The 26,512-nt window shown below is 44.8% G+C and overlaps 1 protein-coding gene across 1 annotated transcript in view; it reads left to right on the forward strand.

The window, feature by feature from the left end:
- Window positions 1-695: 695 nt before the first annotated feature.
- ERCC6 (ERCC excision repair 6, chromatin remodeling factor) overlaps window positions 696-26,512 on the forward strand; it is a 318,760-nt gene continuing 292,943 nt past the window's right edge. The window contains exon 1 of the mRNA XM_083505455.1: window positions 696-861. The gene's annotated coding sequence lies outside the window, so the exon portion shown is untranslated. The remainder of the gene's footprint in view (window positions 862-26,512) is intronic.

Raw genomic sequence — 26,512 nt, forward strand, 5'->3', positions numbered from 1 at the left:
GCGCCGAAAGAGGAAGCTCAGGGTCATGTGCGTGGGCATAAATAGGTCCCTCGAACCGTTTGGACTGTGTAACATTCACCAGATTGCACCCAGCTTCGAGGGACCTACCAATCGGGTGTTGTGGCTGACCAATCGTACCCACCCACAACACAGGGTGTTGGTTTTCCAGGTCTCAACACACCACCAGGTCTCACTCCTCTTTAAGGGAGGACCCGATTTACTAAAACCCAAAGTGAGTAGCTGCTGGGATGATAAACCACAAGAGTGAAGTTTTTGATAGACAATTTTAGTCCAGGCGCTCTTGTGACAGATTCTTGGTGATAAAAATGCCACCAGTGAAGGACCCCTTGCTAACCACTTAGGCGGCTGGGATAATGCTCTCATTTTTCTCAGGAAAATGAATCTGAGGCATTTTAGCTTCCCCGAGTGTTCAGTGCTCTGTAATGGCACCCTCGCCTATCCTTTCTGGTTGGCCTTTCAAAGTGCCCGCAGGCTGAATTCAGGCCGGAGATCAAGGCAGCTGCAACACACAGCCTCAACTGAGGGCAATTGTGCTTTGCAGACCTCTGGTTTCTTCCTAGGGAAGCTAATGGACGGAATGAGGGGAGGGAAGCAGAGGAACTTGGAAAGCTTGAATATTCTGGGTGGCGTGGCAGAAAGTTTGCTAGGAGATGTCTGCAAGCAGTGCCGGATTTACGTATAAGCTAAGCAAGCTATAGCTTAGGGCCCCACTCTCTTGGGGCACCCCCAAAAAATTTAAAGGGAAAAATTGGATGTACATTTCCAAAATATAAGATAAAAAATAAATAAAACCTACATACAGCAACAGTGTTTTGTGTTATGTAGGCTCCTATGATGTAAGTAATGGGCCCCGCCTGCTCCCTAAAATATCACAGTTCAACAATTACTTTGATAAAACACATATTTTGTTATGTGCAAATGGCTTTAGATACCTATTAGGTCCATAAATTACCATATAGCATATATTCAACACAAAAAAACAGTGACAATTTGTTGTTGACAAAGGACAGCTGGACATATAAAGGGCCCCATTACCTTCAGCAGCTTAGGGATTCATCAAGCCTAAATTCATCCCTGTCTGAAGGTATGAACCAGGTGATTTAACTGCCCATACAGATTTTCCCAGTAGTGGTGTACGGAAGTGAGAGGCTGATCGCCGAAGAATTGATGCTTTTGAATTATGGTGCTGGAGGAGACTCTTGAGAGTCCCATGGACTGCAAGAAATCAAACCTATCCATTCTGAAGGAATCAGCCCTGAGTGCTCACTGGAAGGACAGATCCTGAAGCTGAGACTCCAATACTTTGGCCACCTCATGAGAAGAGAAGACTCTCTGGAAAAGACCCTGACGATGGGAAAGATGGAGGGCACAAGGAGAAGGGGATGACAGAGGACGAGATGGTTGGACAGTGTTCTCGAAGCTACTAGCATGAGTTTGACCAAACTGCGGGAGGCAGTGGAAGACAGGAGTGCCTGGCGTGCTCTGGTCCATGGGGTCACAAAGAGTTGGACACGACTAAACGACTAAACAACAACAACAACACAGATGGTACCTGAAAGTCCCCCTCTCTTATTATCCTAATACACATATACTTTTCAATAAGCTAATATATTCTGTGTAAACTCATTCCGAACATAATTGTATTTATCCAAAGAAACTCTGCTCAGGAGAACACCTGAAAGTTGATGGAAGTCTCCACGGTGTACTAAATAATTTATTTATTTTTTGGTTCAAAGGTACATGCATGACTTGTTTTTAGGAACAATATTTTTCACCGCTATTTGTAGTATTCTCAAAAACTGTGTCATGTTCTAAGCGTCATGGTTCCAAGGCCAGACCACTGGCGAGGACCTTTTAAACTGGGAAATGATATATAGTGAATTGAAAAAGATGTTTAAAATAACTTTTGTTAAAAAACCAGAAGATTTTTTATTAGGAATTGTAGGTACCGGTATTCCGAAGGAGCAGAAAAGACTTTTTATGTATGCAACATAAAATCCGCATGGATGTTACTAGCCCAGAGAAGGGAAGAAGACGAAGTCCCTACCAGAAAGGAATGGCAAACTAAGATGCTGGATTGCGTCAAAATGGCAAAACTGACCGGAAAGCTCAGGAACCAGGAAGACCAAAACTTGAATAAAGAATGGGGGGAATGATGTAGGAGACCACTGTAAGCAAATGAAAACATTAGCAGGATTGCAATAACATTTGTAATGTAGCAAATACTGTGGACAAAATGGAGAGACATAAAATATGGATTATGTAATAATATCCGGCTGAAAAGGTTGACAATAGGACCGATGGAGGGGAAAGTGGGAAGTCCAAAGATTTGGAGCCGGGCCAGATTTAGGTTTGATGAGGCCCTAAGCTACTGAAGGTAATTGGGCCAGCTGTCCTTTGCATAGCTGTCAACCTTACCTTTTTTTGCGGGAAATTCCCTTATTCCAGCGCCGTTTCCTGCTGCTATCCCGGATTGTTAGATATCCCGTAGACTGTCCCCGGGACAGGTGAGGCTGCTGATCCCTTATTTTCGAGGCTGCTGATCCCTTATGTTCAAATCTGAAAGTTGACAGCTATAGTCCTTTGTCAACAACAAATTGTCGCTGTTCTTTGTGCTGAATATACACTATATGGTAATTTATGGACCTAATAGGTATCTAAAGCCATTTGCACATAACAAAATATGTATTTTATCAAAGTACATCTGGTTTTTTTAATATCTGATGTAGATTTTTACAATTTTGTTGTTCTGTATGGGCCAATAACAATAAAGATTGTCGTATCGTATCATTTACATTTTTGGGGCCCCCCCCAAGAGTGTGGAGCCCAAAGCTATAGCTTGTTTAGCTTATACGTAAATCTGGCACTGATCTGGAGAAATCTCTAAATATGGATATGTATTTTGTATTGTTCTAACCCTATATTTGTAAAAATCAAATGAAAATTATTTCAAAAAATAATAATAAAGCAAACTGGCTTCTGACACAAGCCTGTCCAAGGCTTCTCCTAGTCTAAGGTTATGTGCAGATTGGAATCATAGAATTGTAGAGTCAGAAGGGACTCTGAGGGTCATCTAGTCCAACCCCCCCTGCAAGGCGGGAATATGCAGCTGTCCCGTGGGGGAATCGAACCTGCAACCTTAGCGTTATGAGCACCACGCTCTAACCAGCTGAGCAGGGGTGTTTCAAGTCATGTTTGCAGTGCGTTGTATGCACCAGAGAGAGGGTGGAGATGCCTTCACCTGATGTGAATCACCTGATTTGTTTCCCTGTGTCCAATTCCTGTTCTATGAAGCGGCTTGCCTTTTCAAACTGGATGGAAGCTGTTTTGAGGGGGAAAGCACAGCAAACTGAGATTTCTCAAGAAACCACAGGATGCCTATGGGTTGTGGCTAAGGTCATGTATATTCAGCTTCAAACACCCAGCAACGGGAGCACATCGGAGCCGGAATGAACATACAATGTGTACACAGGTTAAAGGATGGAGAGAAAAGTTTGGGTTGCATTTAAGGGGATCACACAGAGTTAATGCGCTAGGCCTGACTTATAACACTTGTTGTTGTTTAGTCGTTTAGTCGTGTCCGACTCTTCGTGACCCCATGGACCAGAGCACGCCAGGCACTTCTGTCTTCTACTGCCTCCCGCAGTTTGGTCAAACTCATGCTGGTAGCTTCGAGAACACCGTCCAACCATCTCGTCCTCTATCATCCCCTTCTTGTGCCCTCCATCTTTCCCAACATCAGGGTCTTTTCCAGGGAGTCTTCTCTTCTGCTGAGCTGGCCAAAGTATTGGAGTCTCAGCTTCAGGATCTGTCCTTCCAGTGAGCACTCAGGGCTGATTTCCTTCAGAACGGATAGGTTTGATCTTCTTGCAGGCCATGGGACTCTCAAGAGTCTCCACCAGCACCATAATTCAAAAGCATTAATTCTTCAGCGACCAGCCTTCTTTATGGTCCATCTCTCACTTCCATACATCACTACTGGGAAAACCATAGCTTTAACTATATGGACCTTTGTTGGCAAGGTGATGTCTCTGCTTTCTAAGATGCTGTCTAGGCTTGTCATTGCTTTTCTCCCAAGAAGCAGGCGTCTCTTAATTTCGTGGCTGCTGTCATCATCTGCAGTGATCATAACACACTTATGAGTGTGTGACTTATAACACACTCCTAAAGGTGCAAGATTTTGTGTGAGTCAGAAAAATCTGCACTCCCTCCCGAGGGAGATACATATGGTCTCATCACTGCTGTTTCAAAAACAACAACAAATATTTGGGGCAATTGTATTTTCATAAGTATTGCAAGCTCCTTTAGGATGGCAGTATGCCCCTAAAGGTGGGTTTTAAAAAGCTGAATAATGATGAAATAATTAAAAGCTTAAATGATGAATAGTGTAGATTGCAATCTACAGGCCAATTTTTTTATTTTTTTGCTGGAACAATTAGTGCTTGCTGGTTGCTGGGATTCTTTCAAAGAATTCCAGAATAGATGGCTATCAGATTGATCTTGCCAGACACTTCTAATTTTCTTAAGCAAGGGGACAAGCGTATTTAAGACCACTGGCACAGATTAGAAACTGTGAAGATGTCCCGAGAACGCTCTTTTGTTTTGTAAATCCAAAGCACAATACTGGAGCCTGGTCCTTTTATTTCAAAAAGCCGAAAATGCAAAATTAGAGTGGGCCCGGCCTCACTGATGGCAACTTACATAATATTGTTAGTGCTGATGAGCAAAATAAATTCTCCCTTCTGCCTAATGGATTTTGAGATCACACTAGTTTTGGAATTAAATTTAATTACAGTATATATATATTTAACGATTACTTGGAGACTGCCACTGCACACAACGTCTGAATGCAAGCACATATCTAGTCAGTTTTTAAAACTGCTATTTTAAAAATATATTTTCACCCTATGTTAATTTGCCTTGTTTTCATTTTAGGTCCAAAGGGCTCATTTTGTAGTATTTATAGCAGTTAATCTACATGCAGCCCTTAGTAAGGTAAAAAGATAAAGGGCTCCTGGATGGTTAAGTCCAGTCACGAACGACTCTGGGGTTGGGGCGCTCATCTTGCTTCAGGCCAAGGGAGCCGGCGTTTGTCCACAGACAGCTTCCGGGTCATGTGGCCAGCATGACTGAACTGCTTCTGGCGCAATGGGACACTGTGACGGAAACCAGAGTGCATGGAAATGCCGTTTACCTTCCCACCAGAGCGGTACCTATTTATCTATTTGCACTGGTGTGCTTTCGAACTGTTAGGTTGGCAGGAGCTGGGACAGAGCAACTGGAGTATACCCCATCACATGGATTCAAACCGCCGACCATCCGATCGGCAAGCCCAGGAGGCTCAGTATGTGTGGATGTGATCTGAAGTGGGATCATGATGTGCAGGGAAGGAGGTTATAAGCTTTCTCTTCTCCACATTTGCAATCCGCTTCTAGAGAGAAGCGTCCCTTGATTCCCATCTGGCTTGGAATTGCTTCAACTGACACCTTAGGTAAAGGGACCCCTGATTGTTAGGTCCAGTCGCGGATGACTCTGGGGTGGTGGCACTCGTCTCACTTTACTGGCCGAGGGAGCCGGTGTACAGCTTCCGGGTCATGTGGCCAGCAAGACTAAGCCACTTTCTGGCAAACCGTTCACCTTCCCGCCAGAGAGGTACCTATTTATCTACTTGAACTGGTGTGCTTTCAAACTGCTAGGTTGGCAGGAACAGGGACCAAGCAACGGGAGCTCACCCCGCCGCAGGGATTCGAACCACTGAACTTCTGATCGGCAAGCCCCCTTTAAATGCTCTCATAATGCATTTGGCTCTCACTAATAGTTTTTGGAAGTCATTGCCCTTCTTTGCTGCATGACTCCCTCCGTGAGTGCGCATTTCTAGTCAGGTTAAAAAATAATAAAATTAAAAGGGACATTTTTTTTCTTTTTTTGCAGTTTTCCCTTTGCAGCAGGTGGAGAGGGATAAATTTCAGTTTCTTTCAGGTATTCCCCCCCCCCATTAATCCAATTCTTTTGATTTGTTTTTTTAATAAAAAAAAAGATCCCCTGGAAATTTGCATGCCCTTTCATGCATGTTTCTCATGACATACACATTTTTCAATGCAAGATTACCTAGTGTGTGTGCTATTTTCCAAGCCATGGGAAAAGGCCATAGCTCAGTGGTCAGGCATTCCCAGGTGTGTCTGGGGAAGACTTCCTGCCTGAAACCCTGCAAACAATGGATTACTGAATGGTTTGGTTCATTTAAAATATGCAGGGATGTATGGTATGCAAAATGAACCACAGAAAGAGAAGAAGGGAAGTCGTTGATTTAAGGTTGTTTAAATGAAAATAGATAGAGATAGATAGTATACATACAGTATATATAGTGTGTGTGTGTGTGTGTGTGTGTGTGTGTGTGTGTGTGTGTGTATGGAAACCCTGGAAGGCTACTGCCAGACAGTGGAGACAATAGCTAGATGGACCATTGGTCTGAGGCAATTTCTCTTGTTCCTAATTTTCCCTTAACGGAATGCAGTTTTGTACTTTATTATCACTAATGTGCACATTTTGCGGGCAATTTTGCTGACAGACATCTGCATTGCAAAACTGAGAGCAGTGCAAGTTTTGAAGCGAAGCTGTGACTTCAGGTTTGCATACTCTTGAGATGTGCAAAATTGGTAAGTTAAAACACAAACCAAAGAAATCCTGCCCCATTCCTGGCAGCAAGGTTGTTCTCCCATCACTTCCTGCATACAAATGTAGGAAGTACTGTGCCATTGGCCATCTCCAGGGGAATACCTAGGGGTTGGCCAAGTTGGGCCCCGATAAAGCCCTAAACCAGCCCCCACATGGCGCCTCTCCACTCTGGCTTGGAGTGGCAGAGCACCCAAGGGTGCAAGGGAACCTAGGTACACCTCTGGCCATCTCTAAACATACCACAGAACCCCTCTTCCAGTGTTGTTGTTGATGTTGTTAATAAAACTTGTAACTGGAAGGTGTTGTCCAAGCGACTTACAGCAAAGAAAAATATACAATACAGTACCTGCTATATAAATAGTACAGGACAATATTAACAATACTCCAGTAATAAACAAAGCAATACTCTGACTCACTAATTAGCATACAATACTTTAACCATTCCCTAGTCAACAAAATCATTCACATCGATCCAACGATTTTTCCAGTGTTTTCCAAAAATCACCTTGTTCTCTTATAATGGCAATGGCGTCCACCTGAGAGGTGCTGGAACAGAGTCCCGGTGAGTTCTGGTTGAAAAAAAGCCCTGGCTTTTTCTGATTAAACATCCAAATAAAATGCTACTTTGTTTTTTTTTATTTTATTTTTACTTCTGTAACAGATTTCGTTGTCAGGTTTTTTAAAATGAAAAAAAAAAAAAAACCTGCCAAAAACCCCACACAACCTTCATTCCAAGTTAATGTTGGAGCGTAATGTAATCTAAATTGGTACGGCCAATTTGTTCAAGAAAGGTGTTCGGTGTTACATTCAGCTTCAGGATGCAATGACCATAAAGAAGCATAGTGTGCTGCAAAGCATTGTTGCCGAAACCACAAAACGATTCCGAAACCACAAAACGACTCGGAAATATTTGTTGTGCGGTTTCACAGTCTGGCAAATCCTTTATAGAGATCAGCCGGCAGACAAATCACGGTTGAGGTTCTATCTGAGGTCTTGGTATCTTAGCATCGAGATCTCTTCTTGTAAACATTGAGGATGTGGGGAGGGGGAGAGATAGCGAAGGGAGGAAACTCTCAGTCATAAATATAAATTGGGGTGGGAGACCTGTGGCCCTGCCGTTGTTGTTACAACTCCCACAATCCCTAACCATGGGCCATGTTGGCTGGGGCTCAGGAGATTTATAGTTCATCAATATCTGGAAGGCTATAGTTTGCCTGTGCCTGCTACAGACCGAATACCTCAAAACATGATAGCATCGGTCTGCCCCGCTCCCCTATAAAGAGCTACTCTGTTTAGCAGCTTTGTTTCTCAAACTGCCTTTCCATGATTTACATTCGTGTTAAGAAAACAGGTTCCAGTTTGGAGTCTTCTGGGTTCCTCTCGCATGATCCTTGGCCTCTCGCAATTCCTCTCAGTGACTGACCAGACGGAGGAATTTTGAGTTTTTGTTTGTGTGTGTGTGTTTTTTTAAAGCGTGGTAAAAGAGACATACCCAGTCGTAAATTCTGCGCAGAAACAACAGCAAGAAATTGCACAATAAACATTGTTGCAGCTGCCCCAGGGGACACTACACAGCCATGCCTATTAATCATTGGGCTGCGCTGGGAGGACTGAAAAAAGAGAGAGGTGTTTTACATCCACCAAAGGGGCAGTAAGAGAATTGTAGTTAGAAAGGGCCTTCAAGGTCACCGCTTCTAACGCCTTGCTAGGCACTCCTGATCACTGGCCACCCGGAATCTGTTTAAAAACATCTAATGATGGAAGCCTACCACCTTCTGAGGAAGTCTGCTCCACTGTCAAACAGTTTGTGCCATCAGGAAGTGTTTCCAAATGTTTAGGTAGAATTCACTTTCTTGTAACTTGAACCCACTAGTTTGGCTCCTGCCCTGGGGAGCCACATAAAGCTATCCTGTTGTTGCAAAAACCAACAAGAGAGTCTTGCAGTACTTTAAAATCTTACACGTTTATTAGGACATTGGCTTCTGTAGATGGCTGCCCAGTTCAAGAGCCCTAGCTAAGGGTAAATATAGATGGCAAAGTGCGAAATATAGGGAAGTTTATCCATTTCTTAAACGTGTGCTAACGTTAAGCGAAACAGATGGCTGTTGTTAGCTTTGTGGTAGTTGTTGGTGACAAAAATAGACAATTCTGGTTTATTTATTTATTTATTTTATAAATATTTTATTCAGTTTTCAGATACAAAGATTATAAACATAGACCGAAGCCAGAAACAAAGAAACAAGAAAAAGAAGAGAGAAATAAAAAAGAAAAACCAACCATCCAACACATTTTTCAAATAACCAACTGGACTTCCTCACATCTCCCCTACCCTGCATTCTTTATAATAAAGTTATCAGCAAATTATTACCTTGTTTCGTACCTTATTTTGTATTTTTCAAATACTATACCTCAAATTTTTCATACTTTCCATCAATTACTTATATCCTAAATTAAATATAGTATTACCTTAAAATTTAACCTTTTCTTACTTAAAATATAATTTCCTATTTCCCAACTTTAGTTGCTGAAGCTATAGCTTCCGAATCGTGAAAATTTTTAACATTCATATAACTTATATTGTTTTTGTAAATAGTCCTTAAATTTTTTTCAGTCCTCTTCCATTGTTTCTTCTCCCAAGTCTCGGATTCTGCCAGTAGACAATTCTGGTTTAAACGGAATAGACGTCTGACTCATTATAGACATTTTAAATATCTGGAGAATGGTCAAGTTCTTTGAATTTTTGAGTTGAGTGGAAAGTTCCGGATTCTCAAATTCCATGCTGTCTTTACTTTGGAGTAGGTAAAAAGGTAACGGACCCCTGGACTGTTAAGTCCAGTCAAAGGCGACTACAGTAGTACCTCAGGTTACATATGCTTCAGGTTACAGACTCCGCTAACCCAGAAATAGTACCTCAGGTTAAGAACTTTGCTTCAGGATAAGAACAGAAATTGTGTGGCAGCGGTAGCAGGAGGCCCCATTAGCTAAAGTGGTGCTTCAGGTTAAGAACAGTTTCAGGTTAAGAATGGTCCTCCGGAACGAATTAAGTACCTAACCCGAGGTACCACTGTATGTGGTGCAGCGCTCTTCTCGCTTTTAGTCCGAGGGAGCCGGCATTTGTCCACAGACAGCTTTCTGGGTCATGTGGCCAGCAGGACTAAACCACTTCTGGCGCAATGGAACACTGTGCCAGAAACCAGAGTGCACAGAATGACCGCTCCCTACATCAAATGGGGGCATATTTTGCGTGGTCGTGCACAGCTCCCAGGATCCCAGTGCGACTCTTGGTAGTTTGGACTGGCTTCAACCTCCCCAGGCTTGATACCTGGAGGTCTCCGCCTACCTCAGTCAATTGCCCAATCCCACCTGGGGAGGCGTTGCCAGGGGATTGGCCAGGTAAGGGGAGGGACCGTCCTGCCCACATAACAGATGGTGATTCTTACCTGCGAAACACTGTATACCTTCCCACCACAGCAGTACCTATTTATCTACTTGCACTGGTGTGGTTTCAAACTGCTAGGTTGGCAGAGTCAGACGGCTCCTGACAGGAGCTGGGACAGAGCAACGGGAGCTCACTCAGTTGCGGGGATTCGAACCGCTGACCTTCTGATCGGCAAGCCCAATAGGCTCAGTAGTTTAGACCACAGCGCCACCTGCTTCCCTTATATTGGAGTAGGGGCGGCAAACTCACAGGCCAGCCCACCAACTTCTTCCACGTCTCCCTAGAAAGCATGGGTCTGAGTGGTTTAGTCTCTGCCCCTCTGCTTTGTCCTGATTTAGCTCTTGAGCACTAAATCGGAGCAAGCATCAATCCGGAGAAAACCCGATCGACGTTTGTTCCAATTCAGCAGATTTCCCAGGGGGAAAGCAGCAGGGCAAGCGGAGTGGGGATGTGCCCATTGTCAGAAAGGGAGGCTCTGGAACAGGAAGGAGCACTCCTTCCTGTCTGCTCCTGATCTCTAACTCCTTCTAAGAACGGTATTACATCAGAGGAAGAAGTGATGCTTTTTGAAGGTAAGGAGAGTTTTGAAACAGTTTTGAAACAGTTTTGCCCAGTTTTGAAACAGTGTTCCTCCCCATTGCAACTGCTGAGTCTGTGCCTAATATATTGTTACAAAAGTTGGGTGCCTCCCCTGTCTCTGCTGAGCAGTCGCAAAAGCCCATGATGTTCCTTTGGAGAATTGAGACACCTATTGGTGTAGTGGTTAAGAGCGGCAGTCTCATAATCTGGGGAATCAGGTTCGCGTCTCCGCTCCTCCACATGCAGCTGCTGAGTGCCCTTGGGCCAGTCACACTTCTCTGAAGTCCCGCAGCCCCACTCACCTCACAGAGTGTTTGTTGTGGGGGAGGAAGGGAAAGGAGAATGTTAGCCGCTTTGAGACTCCTTAGGGTAGTGATAAAGCGGGATATCAAATCCAGACTCCTCCTTCTCCCCTTCTTCTTCTTCTTCTTCTTCTTCTTCTTCTTCTTCTTCTTCTTCTTCCTCTTCCTCTTCCTCTTCCTCTTCCTCTTCCTCTTCCTCTTCCTCTTCCTCTTCCTCTATTTACATCTTCAGGCTGCATGCAGGGAGTCCAAATCTTACAGCATGGCCATTTCAAGAAGGGCTTGTCACCCACACCAGTGCAGCCCTGGAGTCCAAGGCATCTTTCCCAGACAGCCAGCCTTCAGCCAGCCTGCCCAAGATGGCTCCCAGTCTTTCATCCTCCTCCTCTTTCCCTGAACACCTTGCTAAAATCTATGTTGTGATGCCCTTGGAGGGGGTGGCCAACTCACAATGTGGCCCCGAAGCTAGAAAACATTAGCTCCCCCGCTGCTTTTGAGAAAAGGACAGTTGGTGTGTTTAAAGGCTGGGCTGATCGAAATCTAAAAAGTCATTTGGGTTAAATAAATTTGTTTCCCACTTTGAAGTGTCAGCAAGAGTCTGCAGGACCATAAAAACCACCACCAACTTTTGTTGTTTTTTTTATAGATGAGTCTGTATCTGCAGAATGTAGTCTGGCTGCTCAAAGGAGCTTCATATTCTCCAAAGATCCTGTCAAGGAAGCAGCATCTATTGGCCAAGGAAGCTGCAGATGTTCTAACATTGATTCTGAGGCCATTCAGCCACATTCTTGTTAATCCTTCTTCACTGGTGAGTTGTAATCATAGGCCCTTCCACCAAGTCCGCAGTGCTGGGTTTGCCCTGGCGCACAAAAGCTTTCAGGAGGAGAAGAAGAGGCTCTGTGTTTTCTGTCTCTTTGCTACAGAAGTGTCAAGCTGAGGTCACAAAGTATGAACTGGCTTCTTTGAGTGTGTATAGACAGCTTTGGAACAAGATATCTGCCTCCCTGATGTTTCTCTATACCAGGCCAAGACCGATGAAAACGCCCCGTGTGCCGGGTGCAAAATGCCCTGCCTTAGGAAACTTCGCGGTTTCTTGATTGAGGACTTTGACCTTACTGAGATGGCCATTAATGTGAGCAAAGTGGACTCTGCTGCGGGGGTTACGGATGAAGGAAACTGCTTTGCGCTGAGTAACACCCTCGCATCAGATGTCAAGGAAATAAACAACTATCTGACTTTTAGAAGACACCAGGGAAGTTTTTAATGTTTGATGTTTTATTGTGTTTTTAATATTCTGTTGGGAGTTGCCCAGAGTGGCTGGGGAAACTCAGTCAGATGGGTGGGGTATAAACAAACAAACAAACAAACAAACTATTATTATTATTATTATTATTATTATTATTATTATTATTATTACCTACACAGACTAGCAGCAGTGTGGGCATCTGCTACAGACCACCACATTTGGGCAATGCCTTACTAAATCAGATTGCTAGATTCGTAAATGGGAGATTATCTAGTTATTGCTGTTGACTTTCCACGCTATCTCTGCACACATCCTGTTATGTTCTGTCCACATCTATGGACTGAGCATAACGGGATGTAACCGGGGCTCAACTTTCCAGCTCTCTTGCAGCACCATGTGGAAGGTAGATTAGAGAGATGGCTATGCTTAAAGGCCAGACATGCATAGTATCATCTTAAGCAAAATAAGTGTTTTGATCCAAGATAGGGACACGGATAGGGACGTGGGTGGTGCTGTGGGTTAAACCACAGAGCCTAGGACTTGCCGATCAGAAGGTCGGCGGTTCAAATCCCCGCAACGGGGTGAGCTCCCGTTGCTCGGTCCCTGCTCCTGCCAACCTAGCAGTTCGAAAGCACGTCAAAGTGCAAGTAGAGCAATAGGTACCGCTCCGGCGGGAAGGTAAACGGCGTTTCCGTGTACTGCTCTGGTTTGCCAGAAGCGGCTTAGTCATGCTGGCCACATGACTCGGAAGCTGTACACCGGCTCCCACGGCCAATAAAGCGAGATGAGCGCCACAACCCCAGAGTTGGTCACGACTGGACCTAATGGTCAGGGGTCCCTTTACCTTTACTAGTCTCTTTTTGTCAGACACTGGCAGGCAACAGTTTGCTTGGACATGAGCCTACGATGCTTTAGTCAGGCTGCTGTCCTAAATACACTAGTGAGTAAGCTTATTTTGGAGCAAACATGCATAAGGTTCCACTGTTAGTAGCATTGCTGGAGCAGGGAAAAAGGATTCAGGACTTGATTTAACTCTGCAGCTGGCTGCCTGGGTAGCAGTTTAAGAATCAGAAAACTGTGAGTCAGAACCAATGAGCTCTTGCCTTAATCCACGGTTTCCTGTTGAACATGGATTCCCAAATGAGCAACGGTGATGTGAGAGCAGTAGATTCAACGGCAATGTAATCAGTCCTTCTCTGCCATTGAAAAGCCAAGATTATCCACTTTGCTGTGGCTAATCCCTCTGATCTCAGGCGGCTCCGTTGCACCATGTGGGGGTCTGGGTAGTGCAAGGAAGTCCCTCTGGGAATAGCCCTGTGGCAGAAGACCATCTTGCACCTGCTTGACTCGGCAAGTGAAGACAAAGCGCTTGGCCTTTTATAGCTTAAAACAACAACAACAATTGCACTGCCCTCTTCTCACATCTCAGCTGCAGGCTAAGCCCACCTGGTTGTGGCGTCCGCAGTTAGAGGGGAACATCTCCTTCAAGAGGAAGAATCAAAGGGGATCAAATTTAATTGCCTCCAGTTAAGATCGTTTTGACAACGTGCACATGGCACATCCAAGAGACATTAAAGTGGGAAGACGGTATTCCCTTTGCGACCAGCCAGGTTGTAAATCATTTAAATAAAGAGCTTCCGGTGGCATTTATGGCTGTACTGGAGGCATCTTCTGTATGTGTGGAATATGCCAGTACAAACACATCCTGCAGATCCAGATCTCTTGGGGAAGCTAAAAATACGGCCATTTTGCAGGCATGTGTTGGGAAGGAGAAGAGGGTAAGCAAGACCGAAAAATGCCCTTGATGGCTTTGGAGATACTGACACACCCCTCCTCTGGAGAGCTCATCAATCTGGTCAGTTTGCCAAGTCTCCTGAGACCCAGAGTGTGCTCACTTTTCCACCTTGGAGCAATAGTTTTTGCCCAGCCCACCCCCTCCTTCCCTCGTGCATACCACCATGCTCCAAAGCGTGTTCTCCTTTATGGAGAGCACATGTTGCGGTGGGGGCTAGCAAGACACCCCGCTGTTGTTGGGTGGGAAAGAGTTTGGCCACCATTAGCAGAGGGCTGGCTGTTGCTGGGGAGTATTATATGTTGCCATTTTTTGATTGACAGCCACAGCCTTTAAATGCCCTGCACACAGCGTTGAGCTTCCTCTTTTCGCTGGGTGCTTCGGGTCACCCGCCCTCCCTTCCCTAATGTTAGGCTGTTTGCTTGAGCTTGCTATGCCTGTCATGGGGTCGTCTGCTTTTGGGGCAGGGGCCCGGTAGGAATTTTGTCCATTTGGCTGATTGGCTGGGGCCATTTGGTTTTTGCCTACTGCGTAGCAAATCGTCACAACTTGTAAGGTTGCGGTTAGGCATTGGTTTGGGAATTGGTTGGTGGAGGGGTATGGATTTGGCTGTGCCTGCCCCTCCAAAAGTGCTGCTGCTGCAAGGGTTTTCTGTTAAAGGAACCCAGGGGCTCGCCATGCTTTTGTCTGAACCCTGGCAAGGGGCTGGGGCCACGCAAGAGCCCCTGGGAGCATTTGGGGAGAGGTGAGGCATGGTTCCCAGCCCTGTCTCTCTCCCCGGGTGTCTTACCCTTTTCTGACTATGCAGGCGTGCGAATGTCAGACTGTGCCCGTACGGGGTCAGATAACCAATGCCTAAGCAACCACTCACATTGCTTGTAAATTAATAAAGTTGTGGCCAAAATTATGCCAAAAACCTTAAACAAAAATAAAGTGTCACTTGTGTTTTATTGGGGGGTGTCTTGGGGACCTCAACACGCAACTGGTGTGAAACTGGTTTGAGAAATAGTATTAGAAGTCACCACAGAACTGGCCCTACGAAACATCTTCCAAGATAATAATGCCCACTCATATCATAAAGAGCTCATAACCCACCTATTCTCAGCAGCCAGAAACATCATAGCCAAACACTGGAGAGATCTGTCAGAAGTAAGCATGGACCAATGGTATCAAATAGTATGGGAAACAGCCTTTATTAGAAAAACTAACCAATAAACTGAAACTGACACAGGGACAAATAGAAGAAGATGCCTTCACCCCAGTATGGTTCCTCTTTATCACATTCACAGCCCAACAAGACAACAACTAGAATCTGCCGACAGCATACGAATCAATCTGGCTAACCTGATTCAAACACACAAACACACACGCCATTCACACACAAAAACAAATCTCACTACAGCCAACCAAAGACAACCAATCACATCCTGGGCCACCCCAACCTCTCTCACCACCGAGGAAATACAACGAGCGAATAGGAAGAGACAAGTAACACTGACACAAAACCACACATATACACTAAGTAGAAGAATAGAAGTATAACCACCCAACCCCACCCCACTCCCCCTTCCCCCTTCCCCTCTTTTCTTCCTAACCTAACACTGTATGTAACACTAATGTCTCACAACAAATGAAACTGATCTGTAGAAAACACAATTTGAAAAAAGAGACAACGCACATATTTTTTGAAATAAGAAATCTTTAATAAAAACATACTTTTTTAAAAAAAGAAATAACACATCAAACAGTATATTTGTGGGTTTTTTTAAAGGTACATGGTACATGTCAATTTTGGGGAATGTTGCCTGAGCACAGATTAGAAACACAGCACTGGAAACACAATGAATACACAGTAAATGGGAGTGTGAGGAACACAGCCCCAGACTCTGAAAACCAAGGGGTGGACTCCGGGAGCTTGAGAATGGTGCTATCAGAGCAGGGGGCTGTTGCTATTTTTTTAAAGAAACAAACAAATGATAGGTTGAACTTCTCATAACTGATTTCCACACTTGCCCTATTTCCCATACGTTTTAGAAGAAAATTTAGGGTGCCTGCGTTGCTGCCTGAAGAATACATGGAAACAGAATGTGAGAAAAGGCTAGTGATAAGCACCGTGGAAAAGGACTTGGCCTTCTGGTTCCTTGCCCAGAGACAATGAGAAGGAGACTAGAACCTGCAATTCTGGGTGAAGCCGCAAGACTTACCAACTCTGGCTGCCTCGGAAGCAGCTGTTTCCTTGAGAATTGGCACCAGTTGTTACAGGGAACCTAGACTGAAGTGCTGCCCAACTATTTCATCCCATCCTTTTTTTATATATATAAAATATTTATTGAAGTTTCACAAATTATATAAACAGACACGATAATACAAACAAACACAGACAAAAAAGAAAAAACAAGTATAATTTCAAATCCTTATTTTCTTAAAACTTACTTCACCGACCTCCTCATACCTCCCCTTTCTGCATTCCAATTTCAAATATTAGTTCAGCAAATCCTCACCCTTAATTTTATCTAATTGTTAACCTTTCTTTTCTTTTGACTTAATCTTTACAGCTGTAATCCACTTAATTTCTAAACCAACATCTAATATTCATTAATTTTGCAATGTTTCTTAAGATAGTTCTTGAATTTCTTCCAATCCTCTTCTGCCGTCTCTTTTCCCTGGTCCCGGATTCTGCCAGTCATTTCTGCCAATCCCATCCCATCCTTTCCCATATTGTCTTCCCAACTATTTTGGCACCTAGTAGTGGTAGCCTCCTCTGGCTGTGAATGCAGACCCTCCAAGTGTCCCTGTTTTCCAGGGACAGTCCCGGATTTACAGAATAATAGAAGAGGGTGGCACTGTGGGTTAAACCACAGAGCCTAGGGCTTGCTGATCAGATGGTCAGTGGTTTGAATCCTCATGACGGGGTGAGCTCCTGTTGCTCGGTCCCTGTTCCTCCCAACCTAGCAGTTCGAAAGCACACCAGTGCAAGTAGATAAATAGGTACCACTCCAGCGGGAAGGTAAACGGCGTTTCCGTGTGCTGCTCTGGTTCGCCAGAAGCAGCTTAGTCGTGCTGGCTACATGACCCAGAAGCCGTACGCCGGCTCCCTCGGCCAGTAAAGCGAGATGAGCACCACAACCCCAGAGTCGTCCGCGACTGGACCTAATGGTCAGGGGTCCCTTTACCTTTTAATTTTCATATTGGAGGGTATGTGAGTACAGTGAGTGTTTCTCTCCCGCCCTGTTTGGATTGGCAAATGGCTATGGAAAGACCTGGGTGTAGGGAGAAACAGTCAGTGAGCCTTCGGGTAATGTTGGAAAATATCAGGGCAATGTTTTAACATCCTGATTTAAAAGAGAAATTAGAAGAGGAAGCAGAAGGAGAAGAGAAATTGGCCATGCTTGGTTATGACAAATCCTTGCTAGGACCCTTTGGTAAAATTATTGCTTTGACTTCATTCCAAGAATTAAGAGGTGCTTTTGATCATGTAGTTTCACTGCCGTTTGCACCAAAGATGGTTTAAATTCAAGGGGGGAACTGGAGAGATTCTGCTGGGAGTTCGTCTGGTCCTGGCGACTTACTGCCTTTTAGAGATTTGTAATTGTTGCCCTGAGTTCAGGCACTGTGACTTGAGCCTCTAGCGTTTCCAGATCAGTCTGTGCAAATTTAGGCATATTTGGTTTTTGTAAGAATCTTGTAATATCCTGTTTAACTAGGTTTTCTGATCCATGCAGCTGTTCATAATAAGATTTTAATTGTTCAGAAATCTCCTTAGTAGTCATTGCCAATTCGTTATTATACATAATAGGAGGAATCTTTTTTTCCTTTCCTCCCCCCCCCCTTTTGTTCTTTTGCTAACAACCTGGCAAATATTTTACCTCCACTTCTTCTTCTTTTTGGCATTGGCAGTGGAACCCCCAATCTTAGCAGCAAGGGAAACATTTAAAATTCATTGGGTGCAATTCGATTCATTAAATTAAAAAATATGACTATATGCAGATGACGTTCTGTTAGTACTGATTCAGCTTTAGCATTTTTGGAAGGGACTGTTCAACTATTGTCTAAATATGGGACCCTATTGCATTACAAGATTACTTGTAAAACAATCCAGAAGGGATTAACACTAATCTTCAGACAGAAACTAAGGAAAAGCTTACAGAGATAACAAATTTATTTTTATTCCTTTTTTTTCAAGGATCTCATGGTTTTCCTTCTCCCCATTTCGTCCTCACACAACCACCCTGTGAGGTGGGTTAGGCTAAGAAATGGACATTAAAGGATCATTGGATCATTAAAGTAACCTTGGAAGCTGGTTAACAGCTGATCCAGCAGAGATAGAAATAACCACGAAAGCTTTAAAAGCCAGTAACAATTATATTTAACACCATATAATAATTCAAGTAAGATTTACTTGCCAGTACAGAGCAAGTACACCCATGTCTGGGACGCAGGTGGCGCTGTGGGTTAAAACACAGAGCCTAGGACTTGCCGATCAGAAGGTTGGCGGTTTGAATCCGCGTGATGGGGTGAGCTGGCCACATGACCTGGAAGCTGTACGCCAGCTCCCTCCATCAATAAAGCGAGATGAACGCTGCAACCCTGGAGTCGGTCACAACTGGACCTAATGGTCAGGGGTCCCTTTACTTCTACCTTTACAGAGCAATTGCTGGAAGTGTAAAGAAGAACAGGCAGGTCTTTGCACATATTTTGGAAATGCCGTATAATTCAAACCTTCTGGATGAAAAAAATCAAAATTTAATTAGGAAAATGACTGGTTATTTACTACTGCAAAATCCAAAGATACTATTGCTAGACTACCTAAAGGACTTGATTCTTGCTGCTGACTTGGAAATGGTTATGAATCCTCTTACTATTGCTAGGATTTATATAGCGGCTAACAGGAAAAAGAGTACCGCTCCATTTTTAGCTCAATTTTTTATCAGATTGGAACAGAAAACGGAACATAGCTATGTTATCTAAATTAACATATTACAGAATAACGAGTAAAGAACAAAAGTCAAATAAATTTCTTTTTTAAAGATGGGCTTTATGTGCGATGACCTGGGGTGATAAATTGCAGGATAATATCCAGCTGTGTATCTATTTTGCTTTACTCTTAAAAAAGGAAAGAAAGGGGGGGGGGGAGAGAGAGCCTTCAGTAAAACTACCTGGACAAGCCAGCAAAATGAGCAAAGAGGGTGGAATTGTGTGTTAGCCATAGATGACACAGGAAAGGAGAAAATTTCAACACCCGGTCCTGCCACACAGCAGATGGGCTCCGTTAAAAGCGCCTTCTCCGTGCGAACCAGGAAGTGACCTCTCCAGACAATGGAACAACTCTTCTTTTCTCATCTCTACGGCTGCGATTTCCTGGGTGATGCGGACGCTGTTAGGCAGTTGAATGTGTATGCATAGTCTGCCCGTTCCCTTCCCTTCTACTTATTTTTTCCGCATGGCGCCGGGCACTGGCAACCCACGCTATGCCACTGGGTCACGGTGGTGCTTGCAGGGATATGGTGCTTTGCAAGTGACAGTTATCAGTAGCTCAGTGCTGCCTGCAAACACTGCTTTGAGAGCCAGTGTGGTGTAGTGGTTAAGAGTGGTAGTCTCGTAATCTGGTGAACCGGGTTTGATTCCCTGCTCCTCCACATGCAGCTGCTGGGTGACCTTGGGCCAGTCCCACTTCTCTGAAGTCTCTCAGCCCCACTCACCTCACAGAGTGTTTGTTGTGGGGGAGGAAGGGAAAGGAGAATGTTAGCCGCTTTGAGACTCCTTAAAGGGAGTGAAAGGCGGGATATCAAATCCAAACTCTTCTTCTTCTTTGCAGAGAGCTGTTTCTTTACAGCTGCTGTCATACTGGTGGGTGTGTTTGAGCCAAAATGTCCTGCTGGACCAAAACAGGCCTTCAGACTAGAGGGCTATGCCTATAGACCCTCATCTGGAATACATGAAGTGCAGGTGTGCTCTCAGTCGGCATGGACAAACAGATAACCATTTCCAGTGACTTTCCCCCAGTTATGGCACAACCTCCAGTGGCTAACTCTCCAAAGTCTAAGCACCACTTGGTAGCACTGTAAAAGCTGTTTAGGAGCTTGTCTCCAGATTAAGTAGGGTGGATGTCATGGGACGCGGGTGGCGCTGTTGGTTAAACCACAGAGCCTAGGACTTGCCGATCAGAAGGTCGGCGGTTTGAATCCCTACGACAGGGTGAGCTCCCATTGCTCAGTCCTTGCTCCTGCCAACCTAGCAGTTCAAAAGCATGTCAAAATGCAAGTAGATAAATAGGTACCGCTCCGGTGGGAAGGTAAACGGTGTTTCTGTGCGCTGCTCTGGTTTGCCAGAAGTGGCTTAGTCATGCTGGCCACATGACCCGGAAGCTGTATGCCGGCTCCCTCGGCCAATAAAGTGAGATGAGCGCCGCAACCTCAGAGTCGGCCACGACTGGACCTAATGGTCAGGGGTCCCTTTAATTCATTGCATTCTTATTCCTTTCCGCGGATTCTTTGCCGTTTCGTTTTTGTTACCTGCCCCGATCCCTCAAGATGGGGTCGCTCTGTAAATCTAAATAAATAAACCTGTTTGTAAGCTTTTGAGCTGCTTGAAGCCTGGGGAAGATTTAAATGGTCATGAACTGTTTTAACACCATGTTCTCTCTCTGGTAACGAGAGAGATGTTCATGGTGCCAGTGGCAATAAATTTCCAGCAGAGGGCAGGCATGTCTCCTATTTACACCTATTGATCAGTCTACAGACCCATCCTAAAATAGGCACAAGATGCTTAGTATGTGTGCTTGATACATTTACCTGGCTCTGTTATTTAGCTGGCGAGAAAATGAGAGAATGGTGCATTTTTCTTCACAAGTGAGGTGTGTCTAACTGCAGGGCATAAATGAAATTTTCAGGACACCCAGAAACTAGGAGTTGACTCTACGTAGAACAAAATAGTTGCTTGGCTTTCTTGAATGAAGGCCTGCAGAGAGAATACATAGCTTCTCCACACACACCTAAAGGTTCAAAATCGGGTGGTGGGAGGAGTCATTCGCCAAATAGCAGACCCTCCAAGTGTCCCTATTTTCCAGGGACAGTCCTGGATTTACAGAAGCCGACCTGGTTCCTAATTTGACCCCGGAATGCCCCGCTTTTCCTTAGGTAAAGGTAAAGGGACCCCGACTGTGGGGTTGCGGTGCTCATCTCACTTTATTGGCCGAGGGAGCCGGCATACAGCTTCCGGGTCATGTGGCCAGCAGGACTAAGCCACTTCTGGCGAACCAGAGCAGCGCACGGAAACACCGTTGACCTTCCCGCCAGAGTGGTACCTATTTATCTACTTGCACTTTGACATGCTTTCGAACTGCTAGGTTGGCAGGAGCAGGAACGGGAGCTCACCCCATCGCGGTGATTCGAACCGCCGACCTTCTGATCGGCAAGTCCTAGGCTCTGTGGTTTAACCCACAGCGCCACCCATGTCCTTAGACGTCCTTATTTTTATCAGAGAAACGTTGGAGGGTATGGAGGTATGTGACCCCCGAGCCAAGGGGACAAGGAACTATACAACCTCTAGAAGGTATCTGAAGGCAGCCCTGTTTAGGAATTTAAAAAAATGTTTAATTAAAAAAAATGTTTTTCTAATATACAGTGGAACCTCGGTTTTCGAACATAATTCGTTCTGAAAGACCGTTTGAGTTCCGAAATGTTCAAAAACTGAGGCGCAAAGGGCGGTCTGCAAATTTAATAGAGAAAATTGAAAAAAATAACATATACACTCAGCAGAAGCTGTTCAATTTCCGAGGCGCGTTCAAAAACAGAAGCATTTACTTCCTGGTTTATGGCGTTCGAGTTCCGAAATGCTTGTCATCGGAGATGTTCGAAAACTGAAGTACCACTGTATTTTAGAAGCTGCCCAGACTGGCTGTGGCAACCCAGTCAGATGGGCAGGGTATAAATGTTATCATTATCATTATTATTGAATAGGTAAAGGTAAAGGGACCCCTGACCGTTAAGTCCAGTTGCGGACGACTCTGGGGTTGCGGCGCTGATCTCGCTCTATAGGCCGAGGGAGCCGACGTTTGTCTGCAGACAGCTTCCAGGTCATGTGGCCAGCATGACTAAGCCGCTTCTGGCAAACTAGAGCAGCGCACGGAAACACCGTTTACCTTCCTGCTGGAGTGGTACCTATTTATCTACTTGCACTTTGACGTGCTTTCAAACTGCTAGGTTGGCAGGAGCTGGGACCAAACAACGGGAGCTCACCGCATCACAGGGATTCGAACCGCTGACCTTCTGATCAGCAAGCCCTAGGCTCTGTGGTTTATTATTGAATAGGGTGTCACTATTTTCATTGGAGAAATGTTGGAGGGTATGAGATAGGGAAAGGGAAGGAGCAAGACAGGAAACGAGCGATGGCACAGTGGATTGTTTTACCAATACCGGCTGGGCAAGACACAGTTTTAATGCCTCTTGTGAGTTGCTCTCTCCATTTTGGGCGCTAACTATCACTCTGCATTGGAGAAGGAACACATTGGATTTTACTCAGATGCTTAAAAAGAAGGGCATGATTCAGCCCTCTTAGGATTGTGTCCCCTGAGTGTTTGCAAACATACCGTAAGTTCACATCTGGAACACTGAAGTAGGGAGATGGTTAAATGTCTGGCTGGGGGAGGTTAAAGTATCCTTCCCCTCTGCCTTGCCTCTGCTCAAAATAACAACATCTCAAAGTTGCTCAAAAAATAAAATTAAATTCTGGGGCTGTGTTACACACACTGTGTGTAATCTATACTTGTCCCTTAATTTCACTGATTCCTGTGGACAGGATTTCAGCTTTATAGCCTGCTCCTAAGTATGTTTACCCAGGAATAAGTTCCATTAAAGTCAGTGGGATTTATTCCCAAGTAAATTTTCAATTAACAGCCTTATCCTGTTTCTGGCTGGAACAAGGAGAGAATCCTTCGGAGTGCGAGAGAGTGTCTTCCAAGGATGACTCTTGCTATTTTTGCATTTTGTGTTCATGAACCAAGAAGAGCCCACATTGGAGGATGACAAAGGAATTGTGAGCTGCAATTTGAGAGCTGCCATAGCAATGCGTTGCTTGCAGCCAGATAACCCATCTGTTAGGAGCTCGTCCATTTTCCTTGCCATAACCTCCGTGTTTATCCAGTATTCTTGTTTAAACAAAAAAGTTTTGGGATTTGTTGTTCAGACTCCGAAAGTCGGGATAGACATGATGTGCAAAGGCATGTGACGAAACCCCAGACAGATGCTTCCATTAGGGAAAAGCATCTTTGGAACATGATTAGAACCAGAGAAGCCCTGGGGGGAGAGGAAACAGGGTGCTTAACCCTTCTCCCTCCCCTCTAACTCCCCTTCTCCTTAGCTACTTTCACACACACCTGGAGCACACGTCCAGTGATGTGTTTATTCTTGCAGACATACAGACAGGGCTGCCCTGGGAAAGTGGTGGGCAGGGGGGGAAGGTTAAGCACCTCTCCTCTCCCCTCCCCTCCCGTCCTCCCAGCCCCAGCTTCCACGACCAGAATTTCTCTCTCTTATGTGACAGCAACCTAGACAGCATCTTAAAAAGCAGAGACATCACCTTGCCGACAAAGGTCCGTATAGTTAAAGCTATGGTTTTCCCAGTAGTGATGTATGGAAGTGAGAGCTGGACCATAAAGAAGGCTGATTGCCGAAGAATTGATGCTTTTGAATTATGGTGCTGGAGGAGACTCTTGAGAGTCCCATGGACTGCAAGAAGATCAAACCTATCCATTCTGAAGGAAATCAGCCCTGAGTGCTCACTGGAAGGACAGATCCTGAAGCTGAGGCTCCAATACTTTGGCCACCTCATGAGCAGAGAAGACTCCCTGGAAAAGACCCTGATGTTGGGAAAGATGGAGGGCACAAGGAGATGGGGACGACAGAGGACGAGATGGTTGGACAGTGTTCTCGAAGCTACTGACATGAGTTTGACCAAACTGCGGGAGGCAGTGGAAGACAGGAGTGCCTGGCGTGCTCTGGTCCATGGGTCATGAAGAGTCGGACATGACTAAACAACAACAACATGTAACAACAGCTGCATGGGTGCTACTAGCCCAGAGATGGAAGGAAGAAACTTACCTCGACCAGAGAAGAATGGCAAACCAAGTTGATGGACTATGCCAAAATGGCAAAATTAACTGGGAAGCTCGGAAATCAAGATGACAAGAGCTTTAATATGGGAGGAGAAAAGTTTACAATTCATTTATGAGACCACTGTAAGCGGGTTAAAACATTAGCAGGATTTTAACCACACTTGTAAAGAAATGGAAAGTATGGATGATTTAAAAGGATAATTTTGGGGGGGATAAATATGCACTTGTAAATAATATCATCAGGACCCATGGAAGGGATGGGGGGAAGTCAGGAGATTCAGAGTAATCTTGATATTTGGATTCAGTATTGTGTTTTTTTTGTCCAATGTTAAACGTCTTAAAATCAAATTGAAAAATTGTACAAGAATTTCTCCCTCTTACAGTTGCTTTCCCCTCATTTTGATTTTACAGTGGTACCTTGGGTTAAGTACTTAATTCGTTCTGGAGGTCCGTTCTTAACCTGAAACTGTTCTTAACCTGAAGCACCACTTTAGCTAATGGGGCCTCCTGCTGCCGCCGTGCCGCCGGAGCATGATTTCTGTTCTCATCCTGAAGCAAAGTTCTTAACTTGAAGCACTATTTCTGGGTTAGCGGAGTCTGTAACCTGAAGCGTTTCATTTCATTTGTTTTTTATCTTATATTTTGGAAATGTACACCCAGGTTTTTTTCCTTTAATTTTTTTGGGGGGTCCCCAAGAGAGTGGCACCCTAAGCTATAGCTTGTTTAGCTTATATGTAAACCCGGCACTGGTTAAACTGGATGGTCCAGAGTGGCTTTCAGGACTACCTTTGCTGCCAGAGGAAGGGAGACCTGGAAAGGCTCCCAGCAGAGCTCAGGTCTCTTACCGGAGGGGCAAATCCCATGAGTAGTTGTGGCAGCAGCTATGCTCCGCTGCTCTCACGTGGGAATTGAGGGCCAAGCTGGAAAAACAAAGATAACTGCCCTTTTCCACACACCTGAGGCCAATGGGCGAAATTTGTTATTTTTATTACAGTATTAGTATTAGTGTTCATTTCATTTCTATAAAGTTCTTTTTAAAAATTTTTTTTACTTTTTAAAAAAAGGTAAAGGACCCCTGGACAGTTAAGTCCAGTCAAAGGCAGGACTATGTAGTGTGGAGCTCTTCTCGCTTTTAGGCCGAGGGAGCCGGCATTTGTCCACAGACAGCTTTCCGGGTCATGTGGCCAGCATGACTAAACCGCTACTGGCGCAATGGGACACCGTGACGGAAACCAGAGCGCACGGAAACACTGTTTACCTTCTTGCCTATTTATCTACTTGCACTGGTGTGCTTCCGAACTGCTAGGTTGGCAGGAGCTGGGACAGAGCATCGGGAGCTCACTCCATCGTGGGGATTCGAACCGCCAACCTTCTGATCACCAAGCCCAAGAGACTCAGTGGTTTAGACCACAGCACCACCCTTTACCTTACTTTTAACATTTATCATCATACACAGACCTTAATCATTTTACAAATAGGATTCTCAGAATCCCTGAACCTCCACCCCTCTGTGGTTTCCCCAGATATTCTTTTCAAATTGCATGTCATCATATTCTCTGTATTTTCTTAAATCTCAATTTTCATCATAATTCTCGCTTCATTGCAAGTGGTTTTTAAAATCCTGCCAATGTTTTCCCTTGTTTACAGCGTTCTTTCGAGTAATTTAAACAGTTTCCCCGTTCTCTATTCATTTCTATGCAGTTCTTATACAGTGGTACCTCGGGTTAAGAACTTAATTCGTTCTGGAGGTCTGTTCTTAACCTGAGGTACCACTTTAGCTAATGGGGCTCCCGCTGCTGCCGCACAATTTCTGTTCTCATCCTGAAGCAAAGTTCATCCGAGGTACTATTTCTGGATTAGCAGAGTCTGTAACCTGAAGCGTATGTAACCCGAGGTACCACTGTATTTTAAAGGAAAAACCTCAAAGCGGTTTACAAAACCCATTGAAACATCAAATAAAACAATCAAGCTCATTTGCTGGAGCATGACATTCATAATCTCAGGCTCCTGGGTTCAAGTTTCACGTTGGGCCAAAAGATTCCTGCATTGCAGGGGGCTGGGCTGGATGACCTCTGTGGTCCCAAGTCTACAATTGTGTGATTCTGTGATATGCCAGGGGAGGATTCCTGCAGAGCACCACCTCTGACCATTAGGTCCAGTCGTGGCCGACTCTGGGGTTGCGGCGCTCATCTCGCTTTATTGGCTGAGGGAGCCGGCGTACAGCTTCCGGGTCATGTGGCCAGCAGGACTAAGCCGCTTCTGGCGAACCAGAGCAGCACACGGAAATGCCGTTTACCTTCCCGCCAGAGTGGTACCTATTTATCTACTTGCACTTTGACGTGCTTTC

The sequence above is a fragment of the Podarcis liolepis genome (assembly GCF_965112155.1).
Source record: "Podarcis liolepis genome assembly, chromosome: 5".
Taxonomy (NCBI): Eukaryota; Metazoa; Chordata; class Lepidosauria; order Squamata; family Lacertidae; genus Podarcis; species Podarcis liolepis.